The 25,641-nt window shown below is 44.7% G+C and overlaps 1 protein-coding gene across 4 annotated transcripts in view; it reads left to right on the top strand.

Annotated features, from left to right (window-relative positions):
• Window positions 1–1,642: 1,642 nt before the first annotated feature.
• Window positions 1,643–25,641, top strand: part of Specc1 (sperm antigen with calponin homology and coiled-coil domains 1) — a 274,206-nt gene continuing 250,207 nt past the window's right edge. For 2 of the 4 annotated variants that reach the window (XM_036196411.1, XM_036196418.1), the window contains exon 1: window positions 1,643–1,757. The gene's annotated coding sequence lies outside the window, so the exon portion shown is untranslated. Of the gene's footprint in view, window positions 1,758–2,022; window positions 2,043–2,188; window positions 2,208–25,641 lie in introns of those variants that run through there. The other 2 variants (XM_036196412.1, XM_036196413.1) reach the window with 2 other exon arrangements.

Here is a 25,641-nt window from a genome sequence, read left to right on the forward strand (position 1 = left end):
ACAACTTAAATTAACCCATTTCTATTAATCTATGTGCTGCCCCGAGGCAGGTTTACCTCATCTACATACTGTCCATCCTGTTTTCCTGTTTCCTCTGGGTCTGTCTGGCCTTTGGCGGGCTGGCCCCCCCATTTCTCTCTGCCCGCCAGCCATGCTTATCTCTTCTCTGCCCAGCTATTGGCTGTTCAGCTCTTTACTAGACCAGTCAGGTGCCTTCGGTAGGCAAGGCAAAAGAGCAACACATCTTTACTCAGTTAAATGAATGTGGCATAAACAAAAGCAACACACGTTTACACAGTTAAACAAATGCAGCCCATCTTTACATAGTTAAACAAATATTCTACTCCACAATAGGGCTTCTCTGTGTAATAGCTATAGCTGTCCTGGAACTCGATTTACAGACCAAGCTGGCCTGAACTCACAGACATCTGCCTACCTCTGCTCCTGAGTGCTGGGATTAAAGGCATGCACCACCACACCTGGCTTCACTTTTTCCTTCTTATATATGCACAGTCTGCTGGGGAGTCATGCAGTATTAGCTTTTCCTGTCCTTCAATGGTATTCTTTTCATAAATATTTTAACATGCTGAAGTTGCCCCCACCATAAAAACAAAGTGAAACACGGACAAGGGCCAACCCAACCCACAAAACCCTCCTAGAACGGTGTTTTCTACCGCTTTTGCTCGGGCCTCTCTTCCCCTCCCCACATCATCTGAAAAGAATTGGCTAGGTTTTATTCTCACTACCTCAGATATGACTCATGATCCTGTCATCTGCCCATGCATATTTAACAGTCTTAGATGACTTTTATGTTAATAAATATAGAAGATGTTCTTCAGCCCCTGGACATAGGTATGCCACCTCAGGGCAGAAACAGGTTGAGGGAAGTGACAATCCTGAATGTGGTCTTGACCTTGTTCAATTCCAGGGTCTCTGAGATATCCTAGGGATTTGAGGGGAGGAGGGCTAAAGTGAGGGAAAGGTCTGGATTGGAACATAAACGGTCCCTGCAGTGTATCTGCAGGAGAGAGAGAAAGAGAGGAAGAAAGAGGGAGAGAGAGAAAGGAAGGAGGAGGAGGAGGAAAAGAAGACAGAGAGAGATGAGAGGAGAGGGGAGAGAGGGCAGAGAGGGGAGATAGGGGAGGAGAGAGAGGGAGAGGGAGGGGGAAGAAAGAGGGAGGGGAGAGAGGGGGAGAGAGAGGGAGGGAGAGAGAGAGAGGAGATTGAGATTTTGATTGTATGTAAAAAAGCAAAAAACCAAAATAAATAAATAAAACCAAATAGTGCTGTGAGTGTAGCAGCTCAGTGATAGAACGCTTATCTAGCATCTATGAGGCCCTAATTCCCATACCCAGCTCCGCAAAAACTGTCCCAAACCAAAACCCAACAGTCTGTGAGATACAGACCCTGCACTTTAATCTTAGCTCCCACGCAACGCTGATGGTGTTGTTCCGAAACATTCCCCTACTCCCCCACTTGAAGAACAATGGTCTGAAGTGTGGAGAGAGGATCTCTCTCTCCCGGCGAGAACACAGGAGATGCTGCAGGAAAGAAACTACCCTCATCGAGAACCGAGGCTCCTGGACTACAACTCCCAAGAAGCCTCGCGCTGGCACGCGGGCGTCCCCTGGAGGTGGCCACCAGGACGGCGCCGGCGGGATCGCTGGGACCTTCCCGGTAGCATCCGTGAGCGCAGAAAGCCGCGGCAGCTGCGGGCTGCGGCGGCGCGGGAGTCCAGTGCGAGTGAACCACGGCGGGTGAGTCTGGGTATGGGCCGCCCGCTCCTCTGTTCCTGAGCTACCTTGTCTCAGGTCTGGCAGGCAAGACGCGGGTGCAGGAGTCCTGGCACCGGGGCACGGGGTGCCCCTCTGGGAAGACGCGCTGCGGTCCTGGGTACCCAGGCGGCGGGCAGCGCAGGGATCATGCTGCAGGTGGGGACCGCAGGTGGCCGGCCCTCCCTTCAGTTTTGGCGCAGCATCCTGGCACTGGAGCCAGGTGGCTCGGGCGGCTGTGCCCCTGGGGAGCCCCCGCCCCCGGGACAGGTGCATGCGCGCCCGCGGGACTCTGGTGCCCCGCAGTGTGCATCCACTGCGCCCTGGTCCGGTCCAGGTGATCGCCTAGGGCTTGGGCTGCGGGTCTCCAGGATGCCTAGGAGTGCAAGGAATTGTGTGGATGTTGGTGCGTGTCCCAGCGATATGCAGCCTGGCGTGAGTGCAACCGTGCCGGTCTCTTTTTCTTAATACCCTTAGAACAAAATTAGTTTTATGTGCTTATTATTTTTTTAAACAAGTTTGACTCTGAATATCTTAGTTTGATTTTGTGGGAGCTCCATACGCCAGCACGCAAGTTTATATAATAAGCAGTATACGCTTTGAGAAAAAAAAAATCCCATGAAGGTGCTCTTCCTTGCCCTCTATCGGATGAATTATGTCGGACTGGTTGACAAGGGTATCCATTAGTAACTGCGGTGGCTGGAGGCGAGAGATAAAGTGTTTTTGAGTGAAGTCACGACCGAACCCTTCTGATCAATTTTTGGTGTCATAAGATTTGGTTATCCAGTTTCAAACACTGTTCTTTCAACGTTTAAGACAGAGATAGAAGGTGGGGGCAGAGGCTTGTCAATCCTAATTCCCTAGTCTAAGGGAAATAGCTTTGCATGATGAGCTCAAAGCCATCAAGTTTCTTTATTGGTTATTTTGAGACAGGGTCTCGCTAACTATCTCTGAGTGGCCTGGGACTCACATGAGCCACCACACCGCGGTTATTTTATTTTTGTTTTCGAGATAGTTTATCCCTAGGCAGTTCTGGCTGGCCTGGAATTGCTATGTGGCCCAGACTGGGCTTGAACGTCCCCCACCCACCACCTCATGAGCACTGGGACTCCAGGAGTGAGCTACCACACTTGGTCAAAGAGAACATCTTTAGAGGCAACACGGTGTCCCTCTCAAGCCTGCATCAGTTTTAATGCTAGTTCTTAAGCTGATTTGCCGATGTGCGAAACTATTGTTTGTTAAGAAGCACCATGGGACGTTTTTATCTTGTTTGGTTTTAGGGAAGTGTTTCCCCCATATTTTCTGAAAGTGTACTCTATTATGTTAAGTGTATTTCTGTTCATACCTGATTGGGTGCCCCTCCATGCTTTTGTACAGAATGTATTGATATGGCCATGTAGATTTCCTTCTTTTAAAAATCTCTAACACATTATTATTTTGCTGGATCTTCTCACTAGAATCATGTAATACTTTAAAAGTGAATTTTTGGAGCTATGTATGGTGGCTCATGCCTGTAATTCCAGCACTCCAGGCTGAGTCAAGCGGATGAGTTTGAGGCCAGCCTGTGCTACATGGCAAGACCTTGTTTCAAAACAAAACAACAACAACAAAAAAACCAACCCCCCCCAAAACAAAAAACAATAACAACAAAACAAAAAAATGAAGACAAACAGAAAAACCAGACCCCACCACCACCACCACCAAAACACCGTGAATGTTTGGTTTGTTTGATAGATACCAAAGCTAACATTTTCCTTAAGGGTTGGTAAGTGGCATTGCTGTGGATGACTCTTCCTGTCCTGTCCTTATGCTTGTACCGTTCACACTGAACCGGCTGGGAACTTCCTATTATTTTCTGTGCTTTGGAACCAAAGAATGATCTGTTCCTTAAAGTCTGGCAGAATTTGCCTGCAGACCTCCTGGGCTGCCACTGGGTGCTTTAGGAAGCTAATACCAACATCCAGCTACCTTTTCTCTTGTGCGCATAAGCATTGATTGCTCACAGCTGGCCTATTGCAGCAGTCATTTTAATACCCTTGTCTCAGAAAATCATTAGCATTATTGATAATATATGTTTGCATCTGGTACCTACTCACTTTCAGAAGATAAACTCAAGTAAATATGATATTATTTTTTCTAATGCTTTGTGGCTTCTCTTGTTCTTCCTCTGTTAGTATGTATTAATTGTACAAAATAATGGCTTTCATATATTTTCACACATGTATATCATGTACATTGATCACGCCCACCTTTTCTCCTTTTCATTGGTCAGGTTTATGATTGCTTCTTTTCTCGATCCTTTCAAAGCATTGGGTTTTGGACTTACTGATCGATGCTACTGATTTTTATCGTCCTATGTTACTAATTTCTGTTATTAAACTTTATGCCTCTTTCTACTTACTTGAATTTATTGTGTTCAAGCTCTGATCTGCTGCTCTGGTCTTGTAAGTCAGTGTTCATCACATTTAGCAAGGCTTGCTTTAGCTACCTGTCTGTCATTTCCCTCATTCTCCACCCTGTTTTCCTTCTCCTTCAAGTACACTTTTAAAATCTCATCCAGTCACGATAAACTGTGTTGATAATATCTGAGAAACTTACTTTGTCTGCATTCTTGGATTTGGGTTTTCCCATGTTTCTTTATTTAAACTATTTTGAGTGAGTGTGTGTGTGTGTGTGTGTGTGTGTGTGTGTGTGTGTGTTACCATTTTTGAAAGATTTTGTAGTTGGGAGATTTGGGGATCTCTGGTCTCCTGTATTACTGAAAAGAAAGGAGAGGCAAAAAGATAGCATTTTGTAGTTTGTGACCTTTAACGTAGTGGGTACCGTTTTTTTAGACACCTGCTGTGCCAGTGTTAAAGTTGTGGCCCAACCAAACTCTAGAGCCCACCCATCTTGGAAACGGAAACTGAAAGCATATTATCTCTTCCTTGGCCCTGGAATTGTTACTCTTTCTGTCTCTGTGGCTGGGTTTAGGTACTTCATGTGGTATTTCATATGATACCTGGGCTTTAGGGACAGGATTATTTTGTTTTAGCTTGATTTCCCAAAGACTCCATGTTGTACCATGTGCCTGTCACCGTTTCCTTCCTTTTCAAGGCTAAGTAATATTCCACCCTCTGTGTGTCCCCCACAGCGTTTATCTGTTCATCTCTTCTTTCGTCAGTGGACACAGGCCGCTTTCACATTCTAGCTACTGTAAATGACCATAGGTGCACACGTCTCTCTTCAGTAATCTATTTTCAATTCCTTTGGGAAATGAATACCCATAGAAGTTGGCATTACTAGTTTAAACACTAATTTGTTTTGTTTTGTTTTGTTTTAAGTTTTTGGGACTTCACCACACTATTTTCCATAAAGTCTGTTCTTTTACATTCCCCTTAACCACATGCCCTTCCCTCTGTCTTGATACAGCCATCTTGACAGATGCATATTTCTGCCTTCCAATAGGCAACTTTTGTCTTATATATTTATGTCTTTTGTGTGTCTACATATTTGTGTGTGTGTGTGTGTGTGTGTGTGTGTGTGTGTGTGTGTGTGTGAGTGAGAGAGAGAGAGAGAGAGAGAGAGAGAGAGAGAATGTGGATGTTCATGTGGAGGTCAGAGGACACCTAGTCAGGGGCAGTTACTGCCCCTGTCACGTGTGTCCTAGGGAGGTAACTCCGGTCCGCAGGTTTAGCGGCAGGTGCCTTTACTCACTCATTGGCCTCTGCTGTAATCCGCCAATGTTTATAGACTATTGATATTCTGAGCTTACTTCTACTATCTTATTTTTTTCTGTTGTTTGTTCTTAGTTATTGCTAGTCTCCAACCCCTTTTCTCTCTGCCTACGTTTTGTTTGATTGAAGTTTTGTTGGTTTGTTTTTGTTTTATCTTGAGGCAGTACCTCACTGTGTCCTGGGGCTCACAGAGATCCCTAAGTACTGGGATGAAGTACATGCACCACCACAGCTGGCTGGATTGAGTTTTTATTTAGTCATTTTTATCTGACTCAAGACTTGAAAGTTAAATATAGTTTTCTACTCTCTATATGGTTAAGCCCCTGTGTATTTTTGCGGCAACTGCTCATTGAGATGCAGGCATAGAGGTGTGCAAACTATCAACATGTAGTTCAATGAATTCCAATAATCAGAACCAACCCTCAAAATAAGAAACGACTTTTCCTTGCTCCTGAGTCCTTCCTCACTCCGTCAGCATTTGGAGGTAAAGGAGGCAAAGCTTCCCACTGCAACCTCAGCAGCCCCAGACGTTCTTGAGTTTTAGAGACCCAGACTCAGGTCCAAATCCGAATCCATGGTTTTGATACTAAAAAAAAAAAAAAATTCGGGGTTGGGGATTTAGCTCAGTGGTAGAGCGCTTGCCTAGCAAGCGCAAGGCCCTAGGTTCAGTCCTCAGCTCTGAAAAAAAAAAAATCCAGGACTAGCCTTGCATATCTTATTAAAAATATTTTTATATAGGCTTAGGCATGAGAAATAGGAAAGCAGGACACACCCAGGCGTGGCTGTGATTTAAGGGAGGAGAGAGCCCAGCTCACTGCTTTTACAAGTCATAGCTAGGATTTTGGTGGGTTTGCAGTTCCTGTCCTCTTACTACGTGGTTCCTGAGGAGCACCTGCCGGGGTTACAGTTGATGAGGTTGAAGTCTGGCCATTGGGATGCAGGAAGGTAAGTTGTCTTTGCATAAATAAGGTGAAATCATGTTTGAGAGCCTCTGGCAGCGGCTGGGGAAGGGGGATACTCAGCATCCTAGGCATTCAGGCTTCAGCCTTTGGCAGCCTTTACCACGGGCGTTGGTCCTGTGATGGGATTCTTGCGTCTCAGCTGCCGAGGGGTTTTAGTCTGGCTCGAAGGTGACAGGCTCCTCTTGTTTTTCCTCTCATGGCCTCCTTGGGCAGCTCATCACAAGGACAGCCACTGTTTTGATTTCTAACACTGTGGTTGAGTTTTTCCTGCTTTTCCCTTTTGTGTTCATGGAAGCAGATCGTCTGTGCTCTTCGGTGCCTGGCTGCAGCATTACCTCTTGTGAAATTTGTCCATGTTCTGTAGAGGGGATGAGGTTGGTTTGTTCTTATTGTTGTTGTTGCATTGGCTTTTTCTAGAAAGACTCGAATATATTCACCCTACATAGGGCACCAGTGACAGACCAAAGCCTGGCTCACCAGAAGTCCACCTTGGGGAACCAATGAGTTTATTGGGCTTACTTACAGTGAGGGCTTACTTACAGGAGTCCAGGTGACTCCAAAGCAGTTGGACCATGCTAAGCTCCACATCATTAGGGATGATGGCCTAATGGACGCCATATAGTGCATCCCTTTCAACTTACCTTCCACTTCAAAATCACCTCAGAGGAAGGAGTGATAGCTGGACTTCCCAGTGAGGATCCATGACCTTCCCTTCCTCCGTCCAAACAGAATCTCAGGATCTCCGTTACTGTTACCATCGACCTGGTTATCCTGGTACTGTTTCGCCCAGGTTTTGCCATGGCTACCAGGCCATGTTATTCTCTGTTCCAATATGGCAGGGAGGTGAACACATTGTGCCTAGAGGAAAAAGGCCTACTACACATGTGTACACATCCATAAAATCAATAGCCATTCTACCATGATTGACGTGGGTTGTTTGCAGTTTTGGACTATTACAAACAGCGATGCTATGGGCATTCTAGTTCTTGCTTTTTGTTGGATGAATACATGCATTTCTGTTGAGCACAAATGAATCTAGGAGCCGAATTACGTGGTGTGAATATGCCCAGCACTCCTGCCCCTCACCCCATCTCTTATTCCGCGGACCGAGCCCTATACCACTATTTGTACTTCCGGCCTGATACTGTCAGTGTTCAACAGTGATTATGGCAAGAACATGCGATCAGAAACACGGGTGAAGATGTCTGTGTCTTTCTCTAGTGTCAGAATTTACTGAATGACAGTAAATTTACATGGTATGGCAGTTTCATTGGCAGGGGTGTGCCAGCTACTCACACTTTCCTGATGGCCCTGGCTGAGCTGACCAAGGTTTTGTTTTTATTTTTTTTTATTTCCATTCTTAAAAAAAATTGTATTTGTGTGACTGTATGTGTGAAGGTCAGAGCACAACTTGTGGGAGTCAGTTCTCTCCTTCCACCATTGATGCCCTGGGGATCAAATTCAGGTGGTCAGGCTTAGGGACAGTGCCTTTACCCAATGAGCCATACTATCACCAGCCCTCATTAAAAAATTACTTTTGTTTTATTGTATGTGTATGGATGTTTTACCTGCATATATGTCCATGCACCACGTGCATACTTGGCATCCATGGAGGCCAGAAGAAGGTGTTTGCTCCCCTGGGCCTGGAGTCACAGATGGTTGCAAGTCACTGTGTTGGTGCTGGGAGTGAACCTTAGTCCCCTGGAAGAGCAGCCAGTGCTCTTAACTGCTGAGCCATCTCTCCAGCCCCTGTGCTAGAAGATGGCAGGTTAAGTAGACCATGTCAGCAGTGTGCATGGAGCTGAGCTGAACCTCCCGGGACAGTGAGGAGTCCTCTGTCGGGTGGACCCTTGACACACTCACTGAGTGGTCAGTTGATGGGTCTGTAGGCAGCCATTGCTCTCACAGTGTTGGGTATGGTGGTGAGGCTGAGGTAGGGAGATTGCTTGTACCCAGGAATTCAAGGCCAGTGTGAGCCACATAGATTTTCTGTCCCCCAAATTCCAAACAACAGCAACAAAAATCCAAAACAATAAAAGTCCCAAAACACATGTAGACATACAACTGGACAAAACAAAACCAGAACAGAAAAACTGACAGCATGTGTGGGGATGGAGCTCAGTGGTAGAGTACTGTCTAGCATGTGAGAAACCCCGAGTTCCATCCCTAGTATGGTAAATAAACTCCAAGCAACCCCCAAAGCAAAATGTGGTGATTCTTAGTGTTTATGGCCTCATCTTTGAAATTTCTTACCCCATCTGATGAGAAGCCATAAATTTATTAATGATTGAAACAGTTTAGATTTTAAACTATGCTGAGACCCTCTTTGAAACAGTATAAAAAGGGTATTGGTTTTCAGATGGTTATATTGTTAACAGTAGTGTTTACATATTATTACTTTAGCTTTTCAGGGTTCTTTTACTCACCACACATTTGTGACTTGACCAGTTCTATGACCTTAGTGTATACACACACACACACACACACACACACACACACACACACACACACATACACACACACCACACACATACACGTGTACACCCCACCCTGTAGCATCAGCTTCTTTCTCTTCATTCTGCTCGTTTTCTTGTATGTTTGAAAAAACTTGTCCTTGAGCTTTGGATTTCTCAGCAGCTGCTAACTGTGCTTGCTGAGATATTTTCTTGACTTCCTCTAAAATTATATATGTATCTAAAGCAGGGCTCTTGTGGTCATCTGGTTTTATGATGACAAAGAGAACATTCTTCGATGTCCAGATAGTGATTCTACTAACCCCATGTGAGCTTGCCAGTCTGGGCATTGCCCTCCCTGTGAGCTGGCTGGTCTGGGCATTGCCCTCCCTGTGAGCTGGCTGGTCTGGGCATTGCCCTCCCTGTGAGCTGGCTGGTCTGGGCATTGCCCTCCCTGTAAGCTGGCTGGTCTGGGCATTGCTCTCCCTGTGAGCTGGCCAGTCTGGGCATTGCCCTCCCTGTGAGCTGGCTGGTCTGGGCATTGCCCTCCTTACCTTCCTTTCATGCTGACTCCATTTTCCTTTGTGGATTTTGGCTGCTGCCAGCTGGACTCGTGTGGAATCTTGTTCCTTGTGCCTTGGTACAGATGTCACTGTCAGATTCTGTCTTGGACCAGAGTGGAGAACACAGACCCACAAGGTCTGGGATAGAATTCAAGCGAGAGCACCTTATCTTGAATTTGATGATTCTTGTTTCCTGCCTGTCCCCTTGGCTGTAGGCTCATCTCAGAATCGCTGACCTTTTCCTATGTTGTTGAGTGGGATTGTACTTGGGATGTTTGGTGGACTGTGGGTGACTCAGGCTGTGGGGTTCACTTCTAACACTCCTAGCATCCCAGCTGCTGTTTCCTGGTGACTGGGTGGTTGGATTCCATCCTTGTCTTTTTCTACATATTTGGAACCTGGATGGTGCTATTGTTTTCCACTGCCTGGCAGCCTCCTCCCAAGCTCGTGGTGTGGTTTGGTGGTTTGCCTAGATGGTCTGGTTCTGAGTACTCTTGACATTGCCGGAATTCCTTAAGCGTTTAAGTTGGCCTCTGGCCCTGTTTCCTGTTTTCTAGGTTTATTATTGATTGGGTGTTTTAAAAATAATACTTCTGTTATTCCAAGTAATGTGAAGCCGCTTGAAAGGCAGAAGAGTATCTGTAGTCTGTTATCTTGGTGCAATCTTTTATCTTGAATTTATTTCTTCTGTGAACCAAGGTCACCTGCAGATTTGGTGATTCACCATGGTTCACAAAGACTCAGTATGGCCATACTTTAGTTTAGTGCGAGACCACAAAGAAGCATTAAAAGGGGGAGCTATGTCTGGAGACCAGGGGCCAGTTTCCAAGAATCTTCTCCCCATTGGTCATGTAAGATGTACTTCACTCCCCAGCAGGGAGCTGTGAAATGATGTTTACCAGGGAAGCTCACTATACTCAGTTTTAAGAGAGAGTTTTTCTGGGGAGTGGTCATGTAGACACACACACATTCCAGTCCAGAAGAAAGCGATATATCCAGCATAAACTAGTGGTTACAAAATCTTGCCATTGGTGTGGTAGAATACACCTTTAATCACTGGGAGGCAGAAGCAGGTGGATCTCTGTGAGTTTGAGGCCAGCCTGGGCTAAATAGAGAGACCTGTCTCAAAAAACAAACAAACAAAAAACAAAAACAAAAACAAAAATAAACAAACAAAAAAACCTAAAAAGCCTCTGAAACAAAAATTCTTATGCTTTTACCAGATAAGATGGTGAGAACTCTACATTCCCAGATGCCAGCCAAGGGTCAACTTTGCCTTTATTTTTTTATTTTTTAATTTGCATGCAGTGTAACAAATTTCCTTGTGGTATTTTATATATAAGTTTGGTAAAACCTCCCCGACCCTGCACCTCCATCCTGGTTTAAACCCTGCTGTTTCCTTATCTCTCTTTGACTTTCATGCCATATTTGTCCCCCTACCCTTGTTACCTCGTCTTCCCCCCTCTCCAGGGCCCCTTTATAATTTCCTGGCATTCATTCACACGCTGCTCATTCCCAATTAATATATTAAAATGAGAGGCTAGGGTCCATATGTGAAAGAGAACACACAGTATTTGTCTTTCTGTGCCTGAATGATCTCAGTGTATTCTTTAGTTCCATCCATTTACCTGCATATTTTATAATTTCACTTTCCTTTACAGACAGTAAAATTGCCTTGTGTATGTGTACTACATTTTCATCATCTGCTCATCAGCTGGTGGACACCTAGGTTGGGTCCATTTCCCAGCTGTTGTGAATAGAATAGCAAGGATATGCACGTGTCTCTGTGGTAGGATAGAGGGTTCTTAGGATATATGCCCAGAAAGTATAGTTGGGTTGTATGGGAGTTCTATTTTTAGTTTTAAAACAATTTTTATTTTATGTGTATAAGTGTTTTGCCTGTATGTATGCCTGTGTACCATGTGCATGCCTGGTACCCACAGAGGCCAGAAGAAAGTGTTGAATTCCCCTAGAATTAGAATTACAGATGATTGTGAGCCATCATGTAGATGTTGGGAATTGAACCCTGGTCCTTTGGGAGAGCAACCAATGTTCTTCACTGCTGAGCCTTTTCTCCAGCCCCTGTTTTTTAGGCTTTTTGTGGCTGGGGGGAGGGGAAGCCTCTGCTCAGATTTTTATAGTGGCTACACCAGCTAGCATTCCTCCTGATAGGGAAGAAGGACAGGTGCCCATTTTCCTTCACTGACAGGGAAGAAGGACAGGTGCCCATTTTCCTACACCCTCAGCATCATCTCTTGCTTCTTTTCTTTGATGATACCAACTTCATCTTTTAAGGACCCTATAAAGAACAGCAGGCTCAGGCCCTACTATGCTTTTTCTTCAAAGAAACATGGATAGTAGACACTTGGAAATGACTTCTGCAGATGATCAAATGTTTTTCACCCTCTCTGAGAAAAGCATTTGTAACTATTTAGGTGTAAACATTAAGACTTGCAAATATTAGCACCTGTGTTGGGGTGTAACTCTGTGATAGAAGACTTGCCTCTAGTGTATAAGGTCCTGTGTTTTATCCCCAACACCAAGGAAAAGCAAAACAAGATGCAAACTGATGCTTAAAGAATGATTTCTTGACTTGGAAAAAATTCTATAGTGTGGCACATGATGCGCAGCGCACAGAGGAGCCAGCGTTTGACCTGATCTCTCCCTTTTTTGTCTATATTCTCGTCAAGAGCCTCACCCAGCACAGCATTCTGCAGCTTTGGTCATATCTGCACCACAGTTTGATTGCTCCCACCCCCCATCATGATCTCTCCTCACCCACACTCGGGCCTAGTCTCTGGTCACGTGGCATCTCTCCTCTTTCCTTCTGGTTGTGGTAGATCAATCATATCTGAGTTCGATTTCTCTCCACATTGGGAATCCTTGAGGACTGAGCAGCAGGTCGGACTGGTTGAGGGCTGAACTGGTCAACTGAAGCTTTCCCTGTGGCCTTGATGTATGGAGAAGGAACATTCAAAACCAGGAACATGCCTGGCAGAGCTAAGGCCCCTGGGATTGGGGCCTTGGGACCTTTTCCCTGAGGCCCTGATAGACAGAGAAAGAACACTGTTCCTTCTCTATAACCAGCCACATGCTTGGCAAAGCTGGTACTGGCCTGGGGCCAGGGCCTTGGGGGAGCTGTGGCTTCAGAACTGGAGCCCTCAACTCTGCCCACCGTATGGGGCTGTGGTTATCAGTCCCAAGGCTGCTTTGCTCTCAATCTGTAACGTTCTTGAGATACCTTGAGTCACCCTTGTGTAACATTACTTGATTAGCTTTCACTGCCTTGGTCCTGTTGTGTGATAGTTTCTGCTGACTCGGTCCCATGTCTCCTCTGGCGATAGTGTGTAAGCTGTTGTGCCTTATTATATTATATGTCTATTGCTTGGCAGAGACATAGCTTGTAAAAGACCTCCAGATCCCAAACTTACCTGTCTCCTTGTATTCTGATCCCCTGGTCCTCTCTCTCAGGACCCTGTCGCTGAAGAACAACCTGCTGGCCCAGGTCACATAGGCTACACGCCCTGTGTCTCTTTGGCTACAGTTGGTGTTTACTGATGTTAATTGATAGAACAGATGAAAGGGAGCAAGAAGCAGTACCATTCCGGGCCTCGTGTGCACCTGAGTTTTACTTTGTGCTGAGGGTGCTGATTTAAAGCACTAGGCTGACATTGTCTGTGAGGTTGTCTGGGTTCTGTCTGCAGCAGATGGTAAAATTAAATGTTTGAGTGTGAAAGGCTTCTTGAGGTCATATAACTTACGTACGGCCTTAGGTCGTCAAATCATAATTTTTGAAAATCAGTGTGTATTAATCGTACAGAGTAGTGGCTTTCTCTTCCTTCCCTTCCTTCTTTTTTGAGACAGGAGCTTGACCTGTAGCCCTAGCTGGCCTGGAACTTGCCATGGAGACCAGGCTGACTTTGAACTCACAGAGATCCAGCTTGCCTCTGACTCTGGGATAAAAGTGCTAGCACTAAAGGTGTTCACCCCCACACCTACCCCTGGCCTCAGTTTACAGTGATCCTCTTACCTCTGCTGAGTGCTGGGATTATAGCTATGTGACCCTACAACTGGCTAAAGTAAACATTTTTGTTTTTCTGAGGCAGGGTTTCTTTGTGTAGTCCTGGCTGTTCTGGAACTCGCTCTGTAGACCAGGCTGGCCTCGAACTCACAGAGATCCGCCTGCCTCTGTCTCCTGAGTGCTGGGATTACAGGCGTGCTCCACCACTACCCAGCTAAAGTAGTTTTTTAAAAGAATTTTAAAGTTACATTTATTCATTCATTCATTCATTCATTCATTCATTCATTCATGTATTTGTGTGTGTGTGTGTGTGTGTGTGTGTGTCTGTCTGTCTGTCTGTCTGTGTCACAGCATGTGTGGAGAGATAAGAGGACACTAAGGGAGTTGGTTCTCTGTTGGACCATGTGGGTTCCAGAGATTGAACTCAGGTTTCAGGCTTGCTGGCAAATTTCTCCACCTGCTAAGCCATCTTGTTAAGTAACGGTTCTCACTGAGACATTTTCAGATATATAAAATACATGATTTGTTTTGACCACATTCTCCTATTACTACTCTCTCTCGTCCTCCTTCACCCTGGTCCCCTTGTCCAACAGTCTCCCTTCTGCTTACCCTGCCGACACAATTTGAGAACAAGCATGCTGTACTTGTCATCCCGAATTGGACTGATTTTACTTAACACGGTGATTTCTAATTTCTTCCTTCCTTCCTTCCTTCCTTCCTTCCTTCCTTCCTTCCTCTCTCTCTCTCTCTCTCTCTCTCTCTCTCTCTCTCTCTCTCTCTCTCTCTTCCTTCCTTCTTTTCTTTCTTTCTTTCTTTCTTTCTTTCTTTCTTTTTCTTTTTTTTCTTTTTTGAGACAGGCTTTCTGTCTCAAAACTGTCTTGGAACTCACTCTGTAGACCAGGCTGTCCTCAAACTCAGAGATCCACCCACTTCTGTCTCCCGAGTGTTCTTTCAAACAACATGATATCACCCCCTGCACACACACACCTTGTCATGACATGTATCTGCAGTTTACTCCTCTGTATCTGTAGGTTCTATATTCAAAGGTTCAACCAACTGTGCATGAAAAACAACCCCCCCAAAAAAATCCAAACTCAAACAGTAACAAACAGACACCTCCCTCAAACAACAACCACCACCCTTAAGGCGTCCTATCTGTACAGCTGTTCCTCCTTGGTATTATTCCCTAAATACCACATCAATGTTTCCACAGCATTGCATTATGCCAGGGATGATAAGTAATCTGACATCATTTTACATGAGGACTTGAGCATCTGTGAATCTTGGCACGTGTGTGGTGGGGCAGGTGGGGGGAGGGTCCCCTGTGGCTACTAAGGGATGACTGTGTTAATGTAGCTAGTTCTGACACTTTGTTCTCCAGATGGCCTGTACCATGCTACCTGCACCCCAGTTCTGACACCTTGTTCTCCAGATGGCTGCACCATGCTACCTGCACCCCAGTTCTGACACTTTGTTCTCCAGATGGCCTGTACCATGCTGTCTGCCCGCCAAAGCATGCTAGGATTTTCCCTCCTTTTTCCTTGTTGCTAAGGTCAAGGTTATATATGGTTTGAGTAACCTTTACCTGAAAATGCTTTTGATGTTGAAGTATTTGCATAGATAGGAGTTATCTTGGTGACAGGAACCAAGTCTTGAAATCATTTATGTTTCATGTATAACTTGTATTTATCACCTGAAGGTAGTTTTCTACATTCTTAGTGTATCTGTGTTTTGGCTTGGGATTTTCCATGAGTGGCATTATGTCAGCACTCAAAAAAAAAAAAAAGTTTGATGCTGGGTGGTGGTAGCACACACCTATAATCCTGGCACTCAGGAGACAGAAGCAGGCGAATCTCTGAGTTCGAGGCCAGCTGGTCTACAGAGTGAGTTATAGGACAGCCAGAACCACACAGAGAAACACTGACTCAACAAACAAAAACCAAAAAACCCCACAATAATAATAATAATAATAATAATAAGAAGAAGAAGAAGAAGAAGAAGAAGAAGGAGAAGAAGGAGAAGAAGGAGAAGAAGAAGAAGAAGAAGAAGAAGAAGAAGAAGAAGGAGAAGAAGGAGAAGAAGAAGAAGTAGTAGTAGTTTGGATTTTTAAGTTTTGTATTAGAGGTTTAAACCCTATGCTGGTCTGCTAATGAACACATCATAAGTACCCTACTATGTGGTAGGTACCGAGGTGAACATGAAGCACGAGAGTCAAATACTCTTAAGCTTCATGTCTGTGTCAGGAGACAGATGAGAGAGCAGTCAGTGACAAACCAGGACAGGGTGACCACAAGGCTAGAAAGGCAGGAGCTGGGCATGCCAGATGACATGGCTTGGAAGCTGGTCTGAGTGACGGGAGGAGCTTGGGGTGGGGGTAGAGAAAGCAAGGCCTTTTTTGTACTTCACCTGAAAGATCCAGTGTGGCTGGATGGTGAGCTCAGGGTCTCTCAGGGGTTCGTGGTCTTGAGGAGGATCGGGATCGATGCAACAGGGGGAGTGAGTTGTCAAAAAGTGGGAGCGTGAGACCATCCCTGACACGGAATCCTGATACTTCCGTATTTGAGCCTTGGCCGTGACAGCTCCTTCACTATTGAGATGTGTCAGAGCATAAGAAACACTCAAGCATCGCAACTCAATTATGATGTAGCAGTGGCCCTGGGAGGAAGAGCAGAAGCCTGCAAAAGTAAGCCGCAGGCAAAGTCTCCATATGATGTGTGCACCAGGATCCTGAATAACAAACAGCAAAATGGGTTCAGCAGGCTATCAAAGGATAGGAAACCCAGAGAACAAAAATTTCATTCCAGAAATGCCAGAATGTCTTAATGTTAGGACATATATTAGTTTCATGCAGTTTTCAAGTTAAAGGGGGGAAAGGTTCATAATCATCCTTGGAGGTGCTGGAAAGTTCTGGAAGGTAGAACTTATTTGTCTCATCTCTGGCATTAATTTGTAGTGTTCCTTTTCTTCTTTCCTTTGATTTCTCATTATTTCCATAACTTTGCATTCTCTGTCCTTGCACATCTGTGCTGGTTGCCTCTGTGTGGGGTAAGTTATTCTCATCCCCCAGGGCTGGCAGCGCTGGGTTCTTGCATTTCCATGGAAATTTCCAGTTATCTCAGCACCCAGTATCTTCTTTCCATAGCTGCTCAGCCCTGTGGTAGGCACTGGCGACACAGAGAGGTAAGACAATGTGAAAGTCACAGGCTCTGCATCCTCGGAGTCTCTACCCCATCCATTTCTCTCTCCCCCACTCTCCCTTCCCCCTCCCCCCCACTTCCTCTCTCACTCCTTTTTCTTTCTCCCCCCCCACCCCCACCCCCATCTCCCCGACTACCTCTCTCTCCTACAAACATCATTTTGTAGCTTCCTTTGCCAACTGCCTTTGGCCAGGCAGTGGGAGGCACCCATGGAAGTTTGAAACGTGCTGGCAGGGAGAGGCCAGAGTATTTCCTTTCTAATTTTTGCTTTGGACAGTGGTACTGGGGTGGTCCCAGCTGGAGCTGTTGGACTCTGGCATCATCCCCCCCACCCCCACTTTTTTCTGAGACAGGGCCTCTCTAAGTACTCCCAGCTGGCCTGGAATTCACTCTGTAGCCCAGGCTGGCTAGAACTCAAGAGATCCACCTGCCTCTACCTCCTTAGTGTTGGGATTAAAGGTGTGGACTGTCACACCTTGTCCTCTGTCCTCTTAACTTTGCCCTTCTGGACATACAGATGGTAGCAGGCTCCTGCTGTGGCAAGTCTCTGGCCTGGTTCACCATTTCTGGTCTTTTCAGCTCTTCCCCAACTTGGAGATCAGTCATGGTATTAAGTTCCCTCTACTAAACTGCTTCTCCTGAATGACACTCAAGAAGACAGCATTGGATGCTGCCTGATATAGACACAGCCCTCCCTGTGTGCTCACACTCTCATGGGAAAAGCAGACATTGGAATGACTATGATTTGTGTCCATTCCTGCTTCTTTCTTCTTTTTTGTTTGTATGCATGTATGAGTGTATACACACACACACACACACACACACACACACACACACACACACGCACGCACGCACGCACGCACGCACGCACGCACACGCACACACAGAGTCTAGGGTTCAGCCTCAGGTGTCATTTCTTGGGCACTATCTACTTTGTTACATCTCCACCACCCACAACTGCCTCAGACAAGGTCTCTCACTGGCCTGAGCTCTTTGATTAGACTAGGCTAGCTGGCAAGTAAGCTCCAGGAATCCTCCCGTCTCCATCTCCCCAACACCAGAATTACAAACATGTACCACTATGCTTGACATTAAAAAGAATTTGTTTGAGACTTAACTTGTTTTATGTGGATAAGTGTTTTGCCTGTGTGTATATATGCATACCATGTGCATTCCTGGTGCCTGCAGAGGTCAGAAGAAGGCATCTGATCCCCCTGGGACCAGAGTTATGAATGATTGTGAGCCACTATATGGGTCCTGGACCTTCTTCAAGATCAGTACAATCTATCAACCACTGAGCCATCTCTCCAGCCCCATGCTTTTGGCTTTTTGTGGGGATTTGGGAACCAAACTCAGGTCTTTATGCTAGCACAGTGAGCATTTTACTGTCTGAATTGTCTCCTCACCCCACTCTCTTTGAAAATAGACTTTACTCTGGGCACAGGAATTGGCCAGAATGAGTCAGTCCGGATGTGGACACAGTCATGTACAGGGAGATGATGAAGTGATGAGAGAGAAGATGTCATCTCAGGAAAAACAGGCATTAAAATGACTACAAGTTGTGTCCACTCAATGCTCCCCTTCTCTGTTCTTTTTCGTGTGTGTGTGTGTGTGTGTGTGTGTGTGTGTGTGTGTGTATGCATATGGCTTATATACATTCAAGCAACGGAATGGGGCCTGGAAATTCCCTCACGGCTTGCAGAAGGAGCCAACAGGCTCACTCACACCTTCATGTCAGTCAGCCTTTTGGCTTACAGAGCTAAGAGAAAAGACTTTTTTTTTTTTTTTTTTTTTTTGAGCTGAGTATCGAACCCAGGGCCTTGTGCTTGCTAGGCAAGTGCTCTACCACTGAGCTAAATCCCCAACTTGAGAAAAGGCATTTTTATCATGCTAGCTACCCAGGATTTGGTACTTGTTAGGGCAGCCCAGCAAATGGATGCATCCATGTCCCCCACTGCTCAGCCGTAGACAGCTGCTCCTTGCTCCATCCCTGGAGATTCCCTCATTCTGGACAGTTCCTAGAAATGGAATCATGCTTGCGTTCTTATATGACTGGCTTTTTTTCACTTGGTGGAATAATTTCAGGGTTCATCCGTGCTGTAGCATGTAGCCTCATACCATTGCTTCACATGGAAAGTCTAGCGTCTACCCCTGAGCTGCAGTCCCAGCCCTCGTGTGTGAATATTCTACATGTTATCCATCCATCATCAGTTGGCAGACATTAATAAGACCACTGTAAGTGCTCATGTTCTTAGGGCATACATGTGTTCTCACTCTTCTGAGTGGAGTGGCGAGGTCAGAAGGGAACTCCATTTAATCATTGAAGACCGACCAGGCACATTTTCAGCGTGGTTGTGTCATTTTATAGTCTCATTAGTGGTGAATGATGGTTCTGAGTTTTGCCTGTCCTTGCCGGCATGGATGTGATCTGACATTTCCAGCTGTTCTGGAGGGTGTGCAGTGCTGCGGCATCTTGTGGTCTGTGGTTGTTTGCCTCCCTGCCTTATTTGCTGCAGAACGGCCACTCCCACTTAGCCTCTCAGAAACTGGCCAGACCCCATCACGGCTAAATGTTCTAAGAATTTTGTTTTCTTTTCTTTTTTTTAAATGTGTTTATTTTTATTTTATGTGTATGGGTGGTTTGCCTACATATAAACGCACACACTACATACACACAGTACCCTAGGAGGCCAGAAAGGGGCATCCGATGCCCTGAAACCAGAGTTACAGATGGTTGTGAGTCACCATGTGGGTGCTGGGAACTGAACCCTGGTCCTCAGCAAGAGCAACAGTGCTCTTCACCACTAAGCCATCTCTCCAGCCTTTTTGTTTCTTTTTTTAAAGAGGAATCTCATGTAGCCAAGGCTGGCCTCGAACTCCTGTTCTTCTTCTCTGCCTCTTGAATACTGATGTTACAGGCACACGGGGCATGCTCAGCCTAAGCTGTGAACTTTTTAAGTCCTTTGACGGACTTTCTTTGAAGTGAGTGATCTAGTATACTCTGCTTGTAGTGGGGCCATCTGCAAAGAATTCCCCTGTTCAGCCATTTCAACATTTGGTTTTTCACAAATGTATATGTTGGTTTTAGGCTTTTATAAATGTCCTTTATTAAGTTGAGATATGTCCCCTTTATTGCTGTTTTTCTCAAAGTGTTTATCATGAATGGGTGTTGGATTTTTTTTTTCCAGAGCTGAGGACCGAACCCAGGGCCTTGTGCTTGCTAGGCAAGCGCTCTACCACTGAGCTAAATCCCAAACCCTGGGTGTTGGATTTTTGTCAAGTGTATTGTCTTATTAGTGTGTGTTGGGTGGGGGTGGGGGAAGTAAACCAGGACCTTGTTTATGCCAAGAGCTTTCCTTGCCACTGGACTACACCCCTGTGGTCTGTTAAGTGTTGTTGTTAATTAATTGAGGTGATCATATGAATTACCATGTTTAACACATTTATATGATGGATTATATATTTATTGATTTTTAAATACTGACTCAAATCGACATTTCTACAATAAACCCAGCTACCATCATGATATGTAGTTATTCTATGTGTTCCTTGCATTTGCTGATATTGTTATGGGATTTGTGGAGTTTTGTGTTCTGTTTATGAGGTCTGTTGATGTTTTCACTTTCGTATCCAGTTCTAATAGTGGGGGACACCAGCTGCATAAAATGAATTGCATGCTCCCTTCTCCTGTTTCTCGGATTCTCAGTAGACCGTAAATTCTCCCGTAAATGTGGTAGAATTTCTCAGTGAAGCTCTTGGCTCAGAGATTTCTTGAATGGAGGTTAAAATATTTCCAAGAGTTTAGTGTCCTAATAAAACTCTCGTTTTCTGAAGATTTTTTTTTTCATAGAATACAAAACATCTTGATGTAGTTACAAAATCTTTTGCTGTTGTCTTTATTTGTTAGGGAAGGGCATAATTAAAGTTACTGTTCCTATTTTTGAGCTTTTAAATTACACTCTCAATGTCTTAGATAGTTACAGGACTTTCCAAATGACCTCCCCCCCACCTCCCCCACCCCCTACCCCCATCCCCACCCCCACCCCCGCTGGGTGAGGCAGTCATTTTTTGTTTGTTTGTTTCTGGAATCAGGCCATTTCATCCAAGTCATCAAACTGAGACATGCCATGTGGCTTGCTGTGTTCTCTTATCTTCTGGTATAGAGGGCTCAGTGATGTGTTTCTCTAGTGTAACAGTAACCCTTATCTTCTCTTTTAGAGGTTTTTCAATTTTATTGATCTTCAAAGAACTAGCACATTATCTCATTGATTTTCTGTTCTTCAATTTCATTTGTTTAATTTAGTATTTTCTTCTATCTGCTTTGGCTTAATTTTCTTCTTCTTTTTTCCCCCTAGAGTCTTGTGGTGGGGGCTGGGGTTACTCTTTGAGACGCTGTCTTTTCTAATGTGAACATATCTTTGTGGCATTTTCCCCTCTGTATTGCTTTGGCTGTGCCCCACACATGCTGGGATTCGGTATCTGGAAATTTTCTTTGAAGTCTATTTTGTTAGTTATCAGCTTAGCTACCCCGCTTTCTTCATGAATAATGTAGGCTACAGCTAACCAGTCTGTATTTTCACGCAGCCTCTGACTGATGTTTAAACTGGGCTTGTTACATACCTTTTTTTCTTCTCTTTTTGAAATTGTCTGGGTTAGTGGCAGTTTCCCCAGCATCTCCACTGACGTGTGCCATCACACTTCGTTTTCACAGTCCTGCTCTTTCCCGGTGTGCTCCCTGCCCCACCCCAGCAGCCCCCTTTTCTGCTCTCTTACTACGCATATCCCATCGCCCCTGCTATTTTATTTTGCACCCCCCTTAAGTGTTCTCCCTTCTCTCATGATCTGCTTCCTAGTTCATGCTTTGTAAACACACCCACACACCACATACAGAATTTAAACTCTGTTTCCACATATGAGAGAAAGCGTGGTGTTTGTTAGAACATGCTTTTAAATCCACTTTGCCATCTGTCCTTTTAGATCATGTCCATGCGCACATATTGACAGTTCAGAGCTTGACTCTACCATGTCTTTGGATTTCTGTCTTATGTCTATTTTCATTTCCTATGAACTATTTGGGTTTTTGTTTGTTTGTTTTGACACAGGGTATCATTATATACACTTGGCTGGCCTGGAACTCATTATGTAGATCAGGCTGGCCTCAAACTCAGAGACCCGCCTGCCTCTGTCTCCTGAGTGCTGAGGTTAGAGTTGCCTGGTCCTTGGACATTTTTAAACTTTATGTGTATAGGTGTTTTGCCTGTATGAATATCTGTGCACTGTGTATGCAGTGCCTGCGAAGCCAGATGAGGGCGATGTGTTCCCTTTTCCTAGAGTTTCAGAAGGTTGTGAACCACCATATGATATGCTGAGAATCTACCCTGGATCCTCTGGAAAAGCAGTTAGTGTCCTTAACCATCAGCCATCTCTCCAGCCTGTATGAGAGTTATCGTTGATGGGTCCGTTGTACGGCATTATTAGTAGTTGCTGTGAATACAACCTTTGTACATAACTTACCTTTCCTGTGTTGTTATTTTGTTACTTCAGGGAAGTGTTGGAACTTCACCTGTATTTGCTTTCCCCGTTTATAAAGCTATACATACGTTTGGAAGCACATCAGCTGGGGTTTCATTTATTTATTTATTGCTTTAAGGTTTTAAATGCCATTTAGAAATTAGGAGGCTAGAGATGGCATTGTGAGACTTCGTTTCCTGTCATTTCTTCCCCCCATATGCTCTTCAGTGTTGTGCAGATGGAAATTTCTCCAGTCCTGCCTTGCCTAGCTGTCCAGATGAAGCTCTCCCACCCAAGGTCCCACAGCTGAAATAATTACTCAGAAGCGTATATTAATTACAAGCTGTATGGTTTATGGCTTCAGCTTCTTGCTCGCTAGCTTTTTCACCTCAAATTAACCCATTCCTATTGATCTACATGTTGCCATGTGGCCTGGCATTACTGGTCTGCTGGCATCTTGTTGCTCCTTTGATGGTGGCTGGTGTCTCTCCCGAATCCCGTCTTCTCATTGTATCTCTGCTTCAATTCCCCTCCTGGATGTAAGATTTCTTGCCATAGGGCAAAACAGCTTTATTTATTATCCAATGGGAGCCACACATATTCACAGCATACATTACTGTGACATCCTACATTACTTCTCCTTTTATTTTCTTCCCACTGAGTGGATTTTCTGTTGCAGGTTGTTTTGGGGTCTCACACATGCTACATAAGCACACTACAAGATCTATGGCCTCCCCAGAGCCTCCCCCATTCTTTTGGGGTAGGTGTGCTGGCAGCCTGCTCTCTTGTTTTCCCTTTTCTGAGAAAGCCTTGGTTTCCCTTTGAGTCCTAGAGGGTATTTTCACGGGCTCTTCGGGCTCTCAGTACTTGAAAAATGTGTTTCTTCCTTCCAGCCTGCAGTTTCTGTTGACTGTCTGCCACGAAAGCATTGTTTCCCCTGTGGGTAAAGCAAGGTTTTCCCTCGATGGCTTCCACTTTCGTCTTTTCTGTTTTAGTCGTTGCTGATCTATCTTGTCGTGGCTCTTTGGACTTTTGCCTTGTGCTCCGGCATTTTGACGTATAAGCTTCTCTCTTCTGCCGAACTTGAGATGTTTTCAGTTACTGTATTCTGAGTTTTTAAGGGTTCCTTCCCTCCTTGTCTCCTCTTTCTTGGCCTCTGATGTCAAGTGTTAGAGCCTTAGTCTGTCCCACCTGTCCTGGAGGCTTTTCTTGCCCACCTCCTCGTCCCCCTTCTCCATCAGCCTCTGTTGCTCATGGTGGATAGGGACTCATTGTCAAGTTCACTCATTACTCCCCGTAGCTCCTCCATTCTGTATGTAGATCGTCCTTAGAATTTGGTCCCTGCATCCTTTGATTATAAAATTTCCATTTTAAGGGCTGGAGAGATGGCTCAGAGGTTAAGAGCATTGGCTGCTTTTCCAGAGGTCCTGAGTTCAATTCCCAGCAACCACATGGTGGCTCACAACCATCTATAATGGAGATCTGGCGCCCTCTTCTGGCTTGCAAAGACACATGCAGGCAGAACAGTGTACATAATAAATAAAATAAATCTTTAAAAAAAAAATTCCATTTTAAAATACATGTCTTCCATTTCTTTGCTGAGACTGTTTTTCATTTGTTTGAGTCACATTTGTTAAATACGAGGCATTTTATTTTACTTCTGTGTTTTTTTGATACAGAGTCTCACCATGTAGCCTTGGGGTAGAACTCATTATGTAGAGTTGAACTCATAGAAATCCACCGGCTTCCGCTTCCCAAAGTGCTGGGATTAAAGGTGTGCACCACCACCACACCTCATTTGAGGCATTTTCTGATGGTTGCTTTGGAATCTGTCAGATCCCTTTAGCTCTGTCCTCAGTGTTGCTGTTTATTGATTGCTGCTCTCTTTCAATCTGGGCTCTTCCTGCCTCTTCGTGTATACTTTTGTCCTTTGAAACTTGGACAGTTTGAGAATGAACGAATTTTCTGTAAGCGGCCACGCAAGTTTTCCACTAGAATGTCCCACATCTCTCTTTGCAGTGTTTTGAACTGGAAGAGGTCTCAGGAGCGACCTTCGTGCCTGGAAGCCCAGAATGACAGGCGCCCAGTGGTGTTGAGGACCAGCTTGATCATGGCTTCCCCTTTACAATTAGTAACTTTGCCTGTGGGGTGAAACTTTGATATTATGTGTTTTTCCACACCATCATTCAGTGGTTTTAGCATACCTTAGCAACATGGTGATGTTCCCCCCCCCCCATTCTGTCTTCTTTACATTTGTCAACTAATATTCTGTAGATGAGAAATTCCCTCCTGAACTTTTTATTCTTTTGTTATTATCAGTATGCATTTAGAATTTATTGTCATTCTATTTATTTTTGCTGAAATTGTCTCGAATTGCTTCAGTCTAACTCCCAAGTTTATCCAATGTGACCACTTTAAATCTTTGGTAATTTCCTTCCTTCCAGGACAAGCCAAGATGTCAGTGAGTTTTTACATGTATTGTGTCTGGCTCAGCTCCTTCTATGAGCCCTGATCCCATTTAGTGAGGAATGGTTTTAAAATTAAACTTTAAATATTTTAGAGAAAAGAGTGGGCACTTTAAATGTTGAATTTAAGTAGTAATCCAAGGGTGAAATGGCCCAGTGGGTAAGGAGCTTGCTGCCAAACCTGATGATCTGAGTTCAATCCCTTGAACCTACATGGTAGAAGAAGAGAGCTGACCTTCACAAGCTGTTCATGATGTCTACATGGACACTTTGGCACAGGTCCAAGTATATGTGCATGTATATACATATACACACATACACACATGTAATTTTTTTTTTGTATTATTATAGGTTTTCAAGCAGGTGTCTGTGTAGCTCTGGCTGTCCTGGAACTCATTTTGTAGACCAGGCTGGCCTCAAACTCAGAGATCTACCTGCTTCTGCCTCCCAAGTGATGGGATTAAAGGCACGCTCTACCATTATGTAAACACAAAGTAACATGTAAAAAGAATTTTTCAAAAGGGCAGTCCAGTCATAAGTATCACGACTTTCCTCATAACAGGTTTTTTCCAAAACCATTCAGGTAGAGTTTGTTTCCTCCAGTCATTCAGAAGTTCATGGAAAGCTGGGTGGTGTCTTTTCCATATTTATATTCATGCTATTTAGCACTATCTGTGGATCACAGGAGACAATAAGATTTAGACTTCAAACATGGTGGCATATACCTCTAATGCTAGCATTTAGGAGAGTGAGGCAGAAAGGCAGCCTGGGCTATACATCATCTCAAAAAACAAACAAGCAAAGCAAAACCCAAAACAAAAAAAACATATGAGACATGTACTTAAATTGTGCTAAGTAGATTCCACCCCAATCATGGTATAAATCTCCCCCCTCCTCAGCTTGCCTCCCTTCTTTCTTTATTTGGCACTTGGAAATCAAATACGGGCTTTGCACATAGTAAGCACATGCTTTACTGTGGAG

Source organism: Onychomys torridus, chromosome 8 (genome assembly GCF_903995425.1).
Source record: "Onychomys torridus chromosome 8, mOncTor1.1, whole genome shotgun sequence".
In the NCBI taxonomy this organism is placed as follows: domain Eukaryota; kingdom Metazoa; phylum Chordata; class Mammalia; order Rodentia; family Cricetidae; genus Onychomys; species Onychomys torridus.